We start from the raw sequence: 13,802 nt of genomic DNA, 5'->3' as shown, positions 1-13,802 counted from the left end.
TTCAGTCAAGGTAAAATAACCAAATACGTTTTTAGTTCTAGTAGGGATTAACTCGGAACAGAGGAGGCATACAGCAAAATACAGTGTTAGATGCAGATTAGGAGGGGCATAATGGGTCATGTACCATTACAATAAACATGATTTTAGGCTGCGTTCGGACATGCGGGAATCCCGCAGTTTAAATAGCGCGGTTTGAACCCCAAAATGACGGCCTGCGTGTTCAGACAGGCCGCGGTTAGTAAGCTGCTTGGTTTTCCGCAATCAGTGGTGGCGCATTAATCTTTGTCGGCTGTGACCTGTTAGCCACCATCTTTAATGTGTGGGCGGTGGCCTCAGCACGTGTTAAATTGTTTTTGTGAACTGCCGCTTGTGTTCGCAGCAGCTTTATTAGCAGCTGGGGCGGTGGCATGCGGCCTAGTGCAGGTTGTAGTGTTGCCTACCCTACAGACGCCTCATGACGCACTGCGTTCGCTGGACGCTGTGATTCTTTTTAGAATAAATACTTCTCTATTGTTTCTGTCCTATCCACGTGGGCGTAATAATAGCACAAGTGTAATAGATTGTTTACGGTGTACATTTAGCGTGGTAAGTGGTTACTTGCAAGTCTGTTAGGTGCAGTCTTTTTTACCGTAGTGAATATCACACTGCGCTAGTCGTTAGGTAACCGAATTTACACGTATTTTAGAATCGAAGCGTGAGTATTTAGGGATAATCGTTAATATGTTAGCAAACAGCTGTGAGAGGTGGGGGTGCATAAGGTAAATTTCGTGCCGTCATTATTTTACAATAATCCAGCAACATACTGTATTGTCACTGTGTTATACGTTGTAAATTACGTCACAATTTTGCCGAAAATGTGTTAGCATAATTTTATTATAGTATTAGCTGAGTACTTGACGTTGCCCGGGTGTGCATTTATTAAAATCTTCTGTTAGTACATCTCTTACTGCCCCTCTCTCTACTCACCTGCTCATACAGTTCCCTCTGCTCATTTGCTCCTACCGCTCTCTCTGTCCATCAGCTCCTTCCCTCTGTGTCCATCTTCTCTTCTGCCTCTCTAACTTCATCTCCTCCTCCCGCCTTTCTTTGTCCATCTCCTCCTCCCTCTCGCCATTCATCTCCTCCTTTCTCCTCTCACTATCTGCCTCCTCCTGTTTCCTTTCTCTGTCCATCAACTCCTCTCTCCTACCTCTGAGCTTTCCCTCCTCATCCTTTTCTCTGTCCTTTTCCCCTCTTCCTCTCTCTGTAAATCTCTTATTTCCTCGATCTTCTTCCATATCGTCCTTCTCCTCTCTGTGTGTCCATATCCTCCTCGCTCTTCTCTTTCCACGCTATCACCTCAACCTCAACAGGAGGCTGGTGGTTCTTAAATTCTGACTGTAACGAATCTGTGTACCAAATTTGGTTGAAATCGTTCCAGAGGTTTGGGGTGAGCTTTTTACCCGTGGTTTAGCCCATGTGTGCACGTGTCAAATATATTTCACATTTATTTGACATATTTCACACCTATTTGTATACATATCACATCTGTATCTCTCTTGAATTTCGCTCTGTAGTTTTATTTTCATGCATCTCAACGTTCATGAGATCGTATCTGAATTATGTGTCGCATGATGACATAATTTTGCAGATGCATCCACTGGTATATGTGACTACTGTCTGCTAAATGCGTTGCGAATCCAGTTAGTTCTGAAGACGTAATAAATTAGCCCATTTGGTACCAAAAGGGAGGGTACTTTGTGCTCACCTTTTGTAAAATTTGTAATTTAGATTGGTATTTCTTACTTTCAAAGTCTAATGAAAATATTTAGTTTTTTTTATTATTTTCAGCTGAATATAAATCGTTAACTTAAGTTTAAATGCTGTTGTCATAAAGTCTACCTTCTTGATGGTGGATGTGATTTGATAACGAATATCTTATTCCATAAATTACAACATTTCGGCAGTGTAGACCCTCTGGGCATTGAATTTCTCTGTGTCGATAGCAACAATGATCTCAACAACGATTCAATTTCTCTTCGGTTTTTGATTGTTTCTTGTTCCATCTTATTCAGTCCCAATTTGTACATTGTTACGGAAAACTATGATTGAAATTGTCCCGTCACTCTCTTACTGAGAGAGAAGTATAAGATATTTTAGAAGATTCTGGAGGTTCTGAAATTGTGATGGGTGATAGTGATGAAGTAGTGAGTGAAACTGAAGAGGAATATGTTGTGCGCGAGGCTGTGGACAGTGATGGTGTACAATCAGACTTGGAAGACGAAATCTGGGCACCTGCAGTGGATAATGACACAGCTGGTGAGGTCAGTGAAAATTATTTTAAACTATTTTACAAACACTGAAAAAGATTTATTCGAAACCTCTCGTATCACAAGACGAGTAGCACAAAATGTAGTGAAAGAGTGAGAAGGTATAAGAAATGAATTTAAACTAGGAATACTAAAAGAATCGTTTGAAAATAAATTGTTAACATCATAATAAAGCATACCATTGAGGAAGCATTGAGACACAATTCACCCGAAAGAGACGGACTAGAATTTGTGACTTATATAGGGCTACTTATTGTTATGGGGAAGGAGGGCAATAGTAAGTTACCTATTGCCGATTTAAGGTCCAACACTTCGGGAAGTTTCGTTTATACTGCTACTATGAGTAGAACTAGATTCCGTCAGTTTACTAAAATAGTAAGATTTGTTGACACAGAGATATGAAATGAGAGCGGGGGACATTACAAGGTTGCTGCTATACGAGAAGCATTTGATAAAGTGAATGAATTACAGCCAAGATACTGTATTATTCTACTGGGATGCCCACAGTTATTGATGAAGTGTTGTAACTGTTCTGTGCCAAGTGACCCTCAAGATCTTTATGAAGGGAAATCCTGGAAAGTATGGTTATATTATACGAATGATCACAGAGTCCAAAACCAGTTATGTCATCAGCATGGAGTCGTATACACGGAACAAAACGATAGTCCGTAACAATCAAATTCAGCTGCAGCTGTAGTGAAACGCCTGGTTGTTATTAAACATAATTCAGGGAGCAATGTCACCACAGACAGATATTACACTTCAGCTAATATATCTGAAGATTTGTGGAGAGATAACAAGCTGAGTCTCGTGGGAACATTACAAGTTAATAGGAAGCACATACCTGAAGAACTGAAAGACATCTCAGGAAGAGAATCATATTCCCAGAAATTTACCTTCAATTATTGTGGTACTGGAAACATCCCAATCATAATTGTTTCTTATATCCCTCGTGAAAAACTAGAAAAAATAATCATCTGTAGCTGTCAACTCAACATTATGACCCTGCATCCAGTTCACCTAGTGACACTATGAAGGAAAAAGTCATAAATTTATATTATAATTAGACGAAAGGCGGCGGTGACATAATAGATAAAATGATGAGGAAATTTTCAACGAAGAGGGCAACAAGAAGGTGGCCGCTATCTATTTTTTATACTCTTGTGGACATAGCAGACGTCAATGGTAATATATTGTTTCTGCTCAACTTCACATATTGGAATAAGACAATATCTCATAAGGGATGGCTTTTTCTTCAAGACATGGGACGACAGTTTATGAAACCATACACAGAAGAAATGGCTAGGAATATTACAGGACTTCGGAAGTGTGTGGTTTCAGCCATGGAAGGTATTCTCGGAGGGAATATCAAGCAGAAGTTCGCTGCAAATAAAGCTGAAGGAGGAAGAGAAGGTGTCACTTGTGCTGTCGTGAAAGTAAGCCAAAAGCAGTGCAGTATAATAAAGTGAACAAACCAGCTATGATCTCTAACAACTGTGAGAGATACACATGCAGTGTACACAGCAAGAAAATTGCTATATGTTCCAAGTGCGAAGAAGTTTCCGAAGAAAATGATGAATAGGTAATCCCAGAAAATATGTAAAGTAAACTGCTACATTTAATTTAAAACATCTGTAATATTTTTGAATTATAATGAAGTTTTCTTCAAGATATCTGTAATGACTTTTACTACCAATGTAAAGACATACTGCTCAAGAACGTAAGGCTAAGTAAAGTTAAATGACGAAAAAAGTTAAAAATACTAAATACGTTTTTGTAGAGAGTGCTAAAGCAAATTTGGTTTCTGGTCCTTTCTTACACATCAGTAGCTCTTTATACAATATTTTGTTAGTAGAGGTCAATAAAGATGAAGAAATTTGAATTAGAGAATTTTGTTGAGTGGCCACAAAGTCCCCCCCCCCCTCCCCCCCTTGGTGCGGCGAGTTATAAAATATACGTTGGTACTGTGAGACTTAAAGCGGCATGCATGATGTGGCAGACTTTCGCGCATCTCAGTATTTTTGAAGTCGTATCACCTGATCTATGTAGCACACAGTGATATATTTCTCTAGGTACATTCAGAGGCAGACGGGGATACTGTCTGCCACATGTGTTACCAATATCAGTATTTGACATCCTGAACTATGTGTCGCAGTATTACGTAATTTTGCTGGTACAGTCAGTGCTATATGTGAATACTCTTTCCAAAATGTGTCACGAATGCGGTTAGTAATAAAGAAGTAATAAATTAAAACGCCATTCCTCATGCTGCAGGTTTACTGCATAGAAATCGAAAAATGTCGTAAGTGATAAACTTTTTACCTTTCATCCTTTTGTGGGGGATGTGAGCGAGAAAAAGTTTCATAAAGGTTTGAAATTAAGTGTAAAGTCTGTTGAAAGTCACTAAGTGCTCTCATTATCAAAAACTTCACGATTAAGTTATGTGTATTTGAGCGTCGTGGGCTACACTACATTTCACCCCCATCCCAACACCTTTTATAGGTAGGTGGTTCCTACTCCCACAGCTATTCATTCCAGACAGCAAGTGATACGTTTACCAAGTTTAGTTAAAATCGCTCTAGTGGGGTAAGTGGGTAGGAGGAGAAGTGGAACAACACATATTTTTTTATATAGTGCGCATGGATCTCAGCCAGGCCATGGTCCCACATCATAATACCAAAATGCTTTTCTTCAAATACTTGACAATCGGATATAGTTACTTACAAAATGTTATACTAAGGCGATATTTACTGCCACTTTTAACTAGGACAGCTCTCATGCTGATGTACTTTTCACTATGCTGAACAAACCTAGAACACGACTGTCTAAATAGAAAGGGTAGGAGGACAAAGGAGACCTGATTCTGGTCTATGACCTGTTGTAAAGTGTCAAGTGTCTATCTGTGGTGTGTGTAGATGAGTGCGATGAGTGCTTTTACAGTGTAGTGTTATTTATTTATTCAATTTATTGGCTTTCGTGTCATGCCCATTCAGCCATCTCATTCGTGCAATTGCCCCAGAGGCGTCGGCGGCACGCCACAGGGGAATCAGGTTACACACTCAGTTGCTCAAGATGCGGTAATGCCACGTGGGGATGGAGTGGATGTTCCCAAAAGTCTTATCATATCTTGATATTAGCATCCCTTTGTATTCAGTATGCCCACTGCTACTCTACTTCTTCGGTTTCCCTAAATCACTTCAGATTAATGTTCGGATGGTTTCTCCAACAACATAAAGGAAGAGTTCCTTCTTCATTCATTTCCAATATCGATGCCCATGTCATTATAAACTTCCTTTTTTCAGTACTAATGTGAAGATTCTTGCTCTAAAATTACGGTATGAAAATCGTTGTCACTATTGAAAGTGGGCTATTCAAGTAACGCGAACTACGCCGCCAGCGTGATACTATCATGAATTACTTTACCTTCCTTAGATAAATCTACACATTTTAAACTATCAGTTATATAATACTATGCATCTAATAATAATAAATAAACCAATACTCAGAGAATCAGTGTAGGGGGACCAGATGGAGGAATCCTGCACCACTGCTTCTGGCAAGGTCCTAGTGGAGGCTTACCGTTGCCTTCCTGTGACCTGTTATGAAGTTTCAAGTGACTATCTGTGCTGTGCCTCGATGACGGCGATGAAAGCTTGTACAGTGTAGTGTTATTTATTTATTCAATTTATTGGCTTTCGGGCCGTGCCCATTCAGCCATCTCAACAGTCATGTCAATTATGACGATACGAACAGAAGGACAACACAAATCAAAGTACCCGAGTGGAGAAAATCTCCTACCTGGCCTGGAATAGTACCCAGGCGCTTTCGCTTAGCAGTCCGCCGCGCTGACCACGCAGCTACTTGTGTAGTTTTGACATAACGGAAGGAAGAGGGTGGAACCAGGTGCCGGAACACACCCTGCACCGAAAAGCACTAAAGAGACCGTCGAGCTTAACGTCCCTACCCGATGGACGGATCAATATCAACAGTGTCATTTACAATGACACCATGAAACACTAAAGAGAGGTATTGAATTTAATCCAGGACGTTGGCACAAATATTGGTGATCAGAAGCTTTACACCACCAACTGGCCGGCCAGTGTGGCCGAGCTGTTCTAGGCTCTTCATTCTGGAACGGCGCGACCGCTACGGACGCAGGTTCGAATCCTGCCTCGGGCATGGATGTGTGTGATGTCCTTAGGTTAGTTAGGTTCAAGGGGACTGATGACCTCAGATGTTAAGTCCCATAGTGCTCAGAGCCATTTGAACTACCAACTCTCCTCCCCCTGCCGGCCAGTGTGGAGAACGACATTTGAGTACATTTTTTATACATATTCTATTATTTGGTACTGTCATATCAGCAGAGAAACTCCATCTTTAACTACAGATGCTACTAATACACGGATATCATTAAGTACTGGCACTGTTTGTAACTATCAAATGTTTAATGCAACTGGTAATAAAGCCTGATTCAATTTGTAACTATCAAATGTTTAATACATCTGATAATAAAGCCAACGGATTTTATTAACTACTTTCTGTTTCTAACCCATAATTTACTTCTCTGTGAGTTCAGAGAGCTTCACCGTAATTTGTTCCGAGATTAGAGAGAAATTTATGTTTTGGGTATTTGTGTTCAGTGAATACAACCAAAAACTGATCAAATATTGTAGTACTTCGACCCTATTACCGAAATGTTTAATTACTGTGCAATTTTTTATATACATCATATATAACGCCACAGAACGAAAATGTAGGTATGAGTCCCAGGTTGAGTATTTGTTTTTAAGAGATGTTTGTAGTCTTCATTGGTTATTGTTATATTATTAGGAACATTTAAACGGTAATTTAATGTTCTGGATATACTACAAGTAGGACCTCTTCATATTACACATAATGAGAATACTTAGGAATAATTCAAGATTGCTGTGTGGCTGCAACATATAACACATGTTGGCTGTGTGGCAAACTCGGCTCGATGTCAGTAAATCTCTTTCAGGCTATTGTTCGGTTTTTGCAGTCTATGAGGAAGATTAGAAATTATATTATGTTGCTACCATCTGCTCGTACAGTGCAAAGACAGGGAAGTGATGCAGACACGGATCGATTCCACGTGGTAGATTAACGTCGGTAGGCTGGTACACGGGCCAAACTTGTGTAGCTATTAAGCTGTTTCCCATATTCGTTTAGGAAGTTACTAGGCTAATCCACAAATTCCGCCTGAGAGAATACGATACGCAAACAGTTATAAATACGATAAAACTTGGAACAACGTTTCCAAGATGCATAGACAGATAGTGCACATGACTTTCTCCCTTACGTTACCTTGATGACTGTGGTGTCAGGAAAGTCAGCCAGCTACAAAGTTAAATAAAACAAAATTTGATAAATCCTGAAAAGACAGAAACCGTATTAGACAGGATAAACATTAGGGAAAGGAAATATGTTTGTGGTGACCATTCATATTCCAGAACCGGAGCATTCATGAATAGAGTTCATGTCAACAACGCAATTTCTTGACGAGTGGTAATAGAGTGACGTTTCTAACGTTAGCTTGTAATGTAATGTTACGCTTATCCTCCATACGAATAAGAGTAAGAACTTGAGTGGGCTGTGTACCATGAGAAGGAATTCAGGCTACGGTGATAAACGCGTTTGGTTCATGATTACGTTGTTATCTTGTTACTGTAGCCGCAGAGGAGACACGAATAATTGTATTACATGATAATAATTCAAAAAATCGAAAATAAAAACTTCCCTGAACGTAGCAACTTAGAACAGTTCTATTCCCATACACGTCACAGGAGGAGCAGGAAGAGAAACATGTTTCTCGAGACAAACCATGTGGCACTCTCAGCAGCGATTACAGATGGGCTCTGAAGTACGCCTCTCCTGTTGGTCTGACATGGCGCTTAGTAAGTCTGGGCGACGCCCGCTGCGTTAACGCAGCCCACATAACTCACATGCTTACAGATAAAGTGGGCAAGAAATATGGTCTCTCAGGGAGTTAACTCTTGCTCTCACATGCCTTGACAGTTGCGTACCAATGGGGCGGGGGGAGGGGTTCAGTAGCTGACCCCAACGTAGTTTTTGGGCTACAGCTGCTGTTGTGTCCAGTATTTTATTTAATACATACATTATATTTATCGTAATTATTATTGCTACAATTGATAAAAAGAAGAGCTTTTCGTTTACATTCATTGTTGAGTTTTAGCGATTGTTGTAACTGAAGGTGTAGCAGCTCAACAATCACCACCCGCAGTCAACTAATTAACAGTGTGATGAGTAGAAGCTATTATCTCTGTGGCACATTAACAGAATGTACAAATCGATAAATTGACAGATGAAAAAATAAAAAAGTCGCTTGAGAATTCAGACAATGAATTTAGTGAGGAACTATCTGAAAGTTCAAGCAGTGAAACTGAAGGTGTGGTCGTGGAAATTCCAGATCAAGTTGTTTCTGACAGCACCGAGTTGGATGAAAATGAACAGGGTAACTATTGATTTTTATTACTTTTTGTAGATATTTTGCAGTATATTGCGATATCTGTCTCGGTAGATGAGTGTTTTGTGTGCTAGTGTTCGGTTCTGCTTTCACATTTTTTATAGATATTGAAGCAACAAGAAGGCGATCCAGGCCGAAGGCATAAATTGATCACCTTGAAAGGAATATGGTGGCCCTATCAGGTACGATATGGAAAAGAGATCCTTATGTAGGTCAAAGGAGGAGGTCTACTGCTAACGTAATAAGGACCCCAAAAGGAACTAATGCGGGGAGAAAATCTGATAGACCAGGTAATGCTTTTTCATGTACCTTGATGATTGCATCTTGGATAACATTTTGATTTATACCAACCAATCATCTGACGATATTTTCGTGAAAACTTCGATAGCAGTCGAAAAGGAAGAAATTGTGTCAGCAATTGGAATTCTTTCGAACTGTGGAGTCCACAGACAGAACAAGGACAGTGTACCTAATATATTTAGTAAAGAAAACTTTCCGATGAACCGAGCTTCATTTTCGGAGCATAGGCTGAGGCTCTTACTAAAGAGTCGCACCGTTAGAGGCGCCATGTCTCGGATTGCGTGGACACTCCCGCCGGAGGTTCGAGTCCTCCCTCGGGCGTGGGTGTGTGTGTTTTTCTTAGCAATAGTTAGTTTAAGCAGTGTGTAAGTCTAGGGACTGATGACCCCAGCAGTTTTGTCCCTTAGGAATTCACACACATTGGAACATTTGAATCTTACTAAAGTGCCTGCCCTTTGATGATGCTCTAACTCGAGCGGCTAGAAGACAGACCGACAAATTTGCTCCTATCAGGGATATACGGAACATGATAGTAAATTTCCTGCGTTTTATAATCCTAGTGAGTCAGTCACAGTGGATGAAGAACTTGTGGCCTTCCATGGGCGATGCCCATTCAGGCTATATATTCCAACAAAACCAGGAAAATATGGAATAGAGGTGAACCTGTTATGTGATTCAGATACGAAATACTGCTTCGCTGCGGATCCCTACGCTGGAAAGCACGCTAATGAGAAGAGCCATAACAATGACCCTGAAATAGTTAGAAGATTGAATGAAATGTCTAACTTGAAACAATCTACAAGAAATGTTATCATGGACAGAAAGTTCACTACCGTTCCACTCGCATCTGATATTTTGAAAGAGAAAATAACGACAGTTGGTACTAATCGAAGTGACAAACGCCATGTTCCTACAGAACTCCGTCCTCTTTCTCTAAAAAAATTTACACAGTGAACAATCCGGTTGGCCTTTCGTGATGATGCCACTGGAATCATTTATGTGCCTAAGAAAGGAAAGATTGTTACAGTATTGTCAATTCAACATCACGACATGAATGTGGCGGAAGTGAAGCCAGACATTGTCCTATTCTGCAACTGTACAAAGTCTGGAATGGATACATTCAGTAAATCTGTATGAATGTACAACTGCCGTCGAGCAACGCGTCGATAGCCAATGGCGGTGTTTTTCAACTTAATTGACGTTGTAGCATACAACTCGTATGTTGTATTTCAAGATACACACAAGGAGCGGTCAAAGAATCACCCGTCAAAGAGTTCTGGAACAAAGCAGTACCTGAAAGATATTGCTCGGGAACTTCGCGCTCTCAACATGAAAAGACGCGCTCAAAATGCTGCAGGCCTACACTCAAAATACGCGACAGTGTTATCAACTTTTGGGTATGAGTGTAATCAACATCAAGGTGCTGTTATCATTACAGAGCCGCGACGGAAAGTAACACATGCCGCTGTGGACAATCTGCCAAAGAAAGGATCCTGTTACTTATGCGCCAGAAGCAAACAATGTAAGTACATTATGTCTTACACTTCCTGCTAGAAGTATATCTGCCCTGCACACACCAAAAAATAGCAGTAGTTCGTATTGTGAAGTGTTCTTAATGTCAATCTGAGTAACTGTTGAAATTGTGAAATTAATATAAATAAATGTAAAATCATTTTTTATAATTTATTTAAACACTTTTCTAAAGAATTTTTTTTGTAGAAACAAGTCCCAGATACCCTCTCCCAGTAATAATAATCTAAATTTTTAACTTCTGGTCTGACAAAAATATGGAAATACTTAAGTCATATGCTTTATCCTAGATAGAGAAAATATAATGGTAGTAGTCGCTGACCCCTCCCATTGGCATTGGCCTGTGCAACGTAGAGTATTGGTATGCATTTTTAACAGGAATGCGTTGGTAGACTCTGCATCGGCCATGCAGTAAGTGTTCGTCAAAATGTTTCACGACCGTAGCACTTTCTAGCGTAGTTCCCAAACAGGCAGTCATTGCTGTTGGAAGTGTATGCGTGTGAAAGTGCTACGTTAACTTTATTAAAGGTTGTGGCAGATGGATTGAGAGAAACCCGAAGGAGATTTCGTGGACATCAGTAGATTAAAATGCAATTAAGTCGAGAAAATATCCCGTAATTTACATCAAAAGATGTATATGCTAGCAAATTTGAGCTTTTAAATAGTTTAAAAACATGTGACAACAAATGTCATTTACATGACTGGGAAGCTAAAAACATAGGGAAAAACACTAACACAACTGACATCGGTGTGAATACCACTAATTTACTTCAATTTGTTCCTCTTGATTGTTCCATCCATACCATCCAACTTTATATCAGACAAAGATTTCGTTCTGCATACTCTTCACAGATGCAGCTTTTTGAGTAAAACTTCCGTCAAGCTCTAGAGAAGAACTCTGGCACTTGAAGGAAAAATAGCACATTTAGTCACCATCAGTAGAGTTGTTGCCTCAATATTGTATCAAGTCATACGAAAAACAATGTTTATTTTATAGATACTCTATGCTATGATACTTTGTAAAGGTATTTTTTCACAGCGTGTAAATTATAGTACCATAATCATCAAATGCTGTGGAACTTCACAGAGATATATTCACGTATGGAGTCAGCCCCGTCTGGCGCTGGGTTCTGCAGCACACTACTGAAAATTTTCATTGATTCGTTACCCCATTCACTCACGGAAATGCTGGGCAACAGGAAAATTCATTCCTGATGCTATAAATAGAGTCACGCTCCACGTACGCGTTAGCATTCACGTCCCATGCGGGGATGACTCTACTTCTTCCAAGAATCGTTTTCATTGTAGCTGCATACTAACGTCAGTTGATCCTGGTGAGTTCAGTAAACAGGAACTACGTGATATTTTAGATAATAGCGCACACATCCACACTCGAAACAGGAAGACTGATACATTCCATAAACATTTCTAATAAGGTAAACTCTGACATCCCAGCATGTTTCGTCCGTTATGCGGCTGCATGATATCTTGATGCCACTATCACTTCGGTATGAGTGGCACCAGTATTTTGGCCTCTCTAGTCGTTATTTAACGCAGCCTGTTCAACTGTGTGGTTGAACATAGCTTACTTAACCATATCATTATCAATATTATTTCTTCTTATTACCGGCTGAAAACCCACATACGCTGTAGTGACGACATGACGATTTATGGTACAATCTGAAACAGGTCGGATGAAGACTGCTACATCTGATTTGTCTCCTAGTGATACTATTTCCGCAAGTGCCTGCTCATCGATTGGAACAAGCGACTGATGTGGCGCAGTGGCTAAGACAGTGGACCCATATTTGGCACTCATATTCCAATCTGATGATCCACATTAGGTTTTACACTGTTTCCCATTATAGCTTCAGACAAATGTTGCAACGGTAGCTATAAGAGGATGCAGCTGATATCCCACCACCTGCTAGTATAACACGGGGTGTATCAAAATGAACTTTACAACTATAAAAATTCACATAAATTTATTGATAGAATATATAGAGCTGGGTTTAGAGTTATTTTGTAGGGAACCCGTCAAGTTTTCTTACCTTCAACTAAAGATGTTGTATATGGCTTCCGTTGGTTATCCTGCGCACATCCCATCGGAAGTCAATTTCTTCCCTACCTCGCTGTAGCATTGCAGGTGTAACTTGCTCAGTGGCGGCGTAAATTCTTGCTCTAAGTTCAGGTAGTGAAGCCGGCACAGGAGGCACAAACACGGCATCCTTTATGAATCTCCCTAAAAAAAAATCGAGTGATGTCGGGTCTGGGGAACCTGGGGGCCATGCAATTGGCGCACCATGGCCAATCCATTGAACTGGAAAGGGGCCACTGAGAAAATACCAGACGACAGCCAGGTAGTGGGGCGGTGCACCGTCTTGCATGGAGTGAACATTTCGTTCTTGGTCATCCTCTTTGATCTGTGGTATCAAAAATTGTTGTAACATATTCACGTACACAATCCCATTGATGGTTCTCCCACGGAAAAAAAGGGGCCGCACACTTTATTCTTGCTCAGTGCACAAAAAACGTTCAGTTTAGGGCTATCACGAACATTTTGCAATGTTTGATGTGGACTTTCACTGCCTCATTGAAAAGTCGACTCGTAAGAAAAGATGATTTTGTCCAAGAAATGTTCATCCTCATATAATCGATGTAACATATCTGAACAGAAGTTCTTGCAAGCAATTTTATCAGTGTCTTTTATTGCTTGTACGATCGTCAATCCGTACGGTTTCAAATGCAAACCGTCTCCCAACACACGACAAACAGTCATATGTGGTATCTACGGTTCGCGAGATACACGCCGGGACGATTTCGTAGGGCTGTTGACAAAACGTTGTCTCAGTAGCTCAACGACGTCGTCAGATGTCCTTGGACGACCTGGCGATTTCCCCTATCTTATCGAACATCCTGTTTCTACAAAACATTTATGCCACTCATAAATTGTAGGCCTACTTGGAGTTTATTTAGCGTACTTGGTATGTAAATTACGCTGAACTGTTATCGTCGATTTCGATTTTTCAAAGCAAAGCACAGCTAGCACGCTTGGATCCAGTGAAGGCAGCCATCTTTAACGCATCTGCCGCTAGCGCGCCTTACGGTGCGATTCGGCACTAGCCAACTACACGAGACGAAACATGATGTATTTCCCT

Source organism: Schistocerca piceifrons, chromosome X (assembly GCF_021461385.2).
Source record: "Schistocerca piceifrons isolate TAMUIC-IGC-003096 chromosome X, iqSchPice1.1, whole genome shotgun sequence".
In the NCBI taxonomy this organism is placed as follows: domain Eukaryota; kingdom Metazoa; phylum Arthropoda; class Insecta; order Orthoptera; family Acrididae; genus Schistocerca; species Schistocerca piceifrons.
This window is presented reverse-complemented; position numbering follows the sequence as displayed.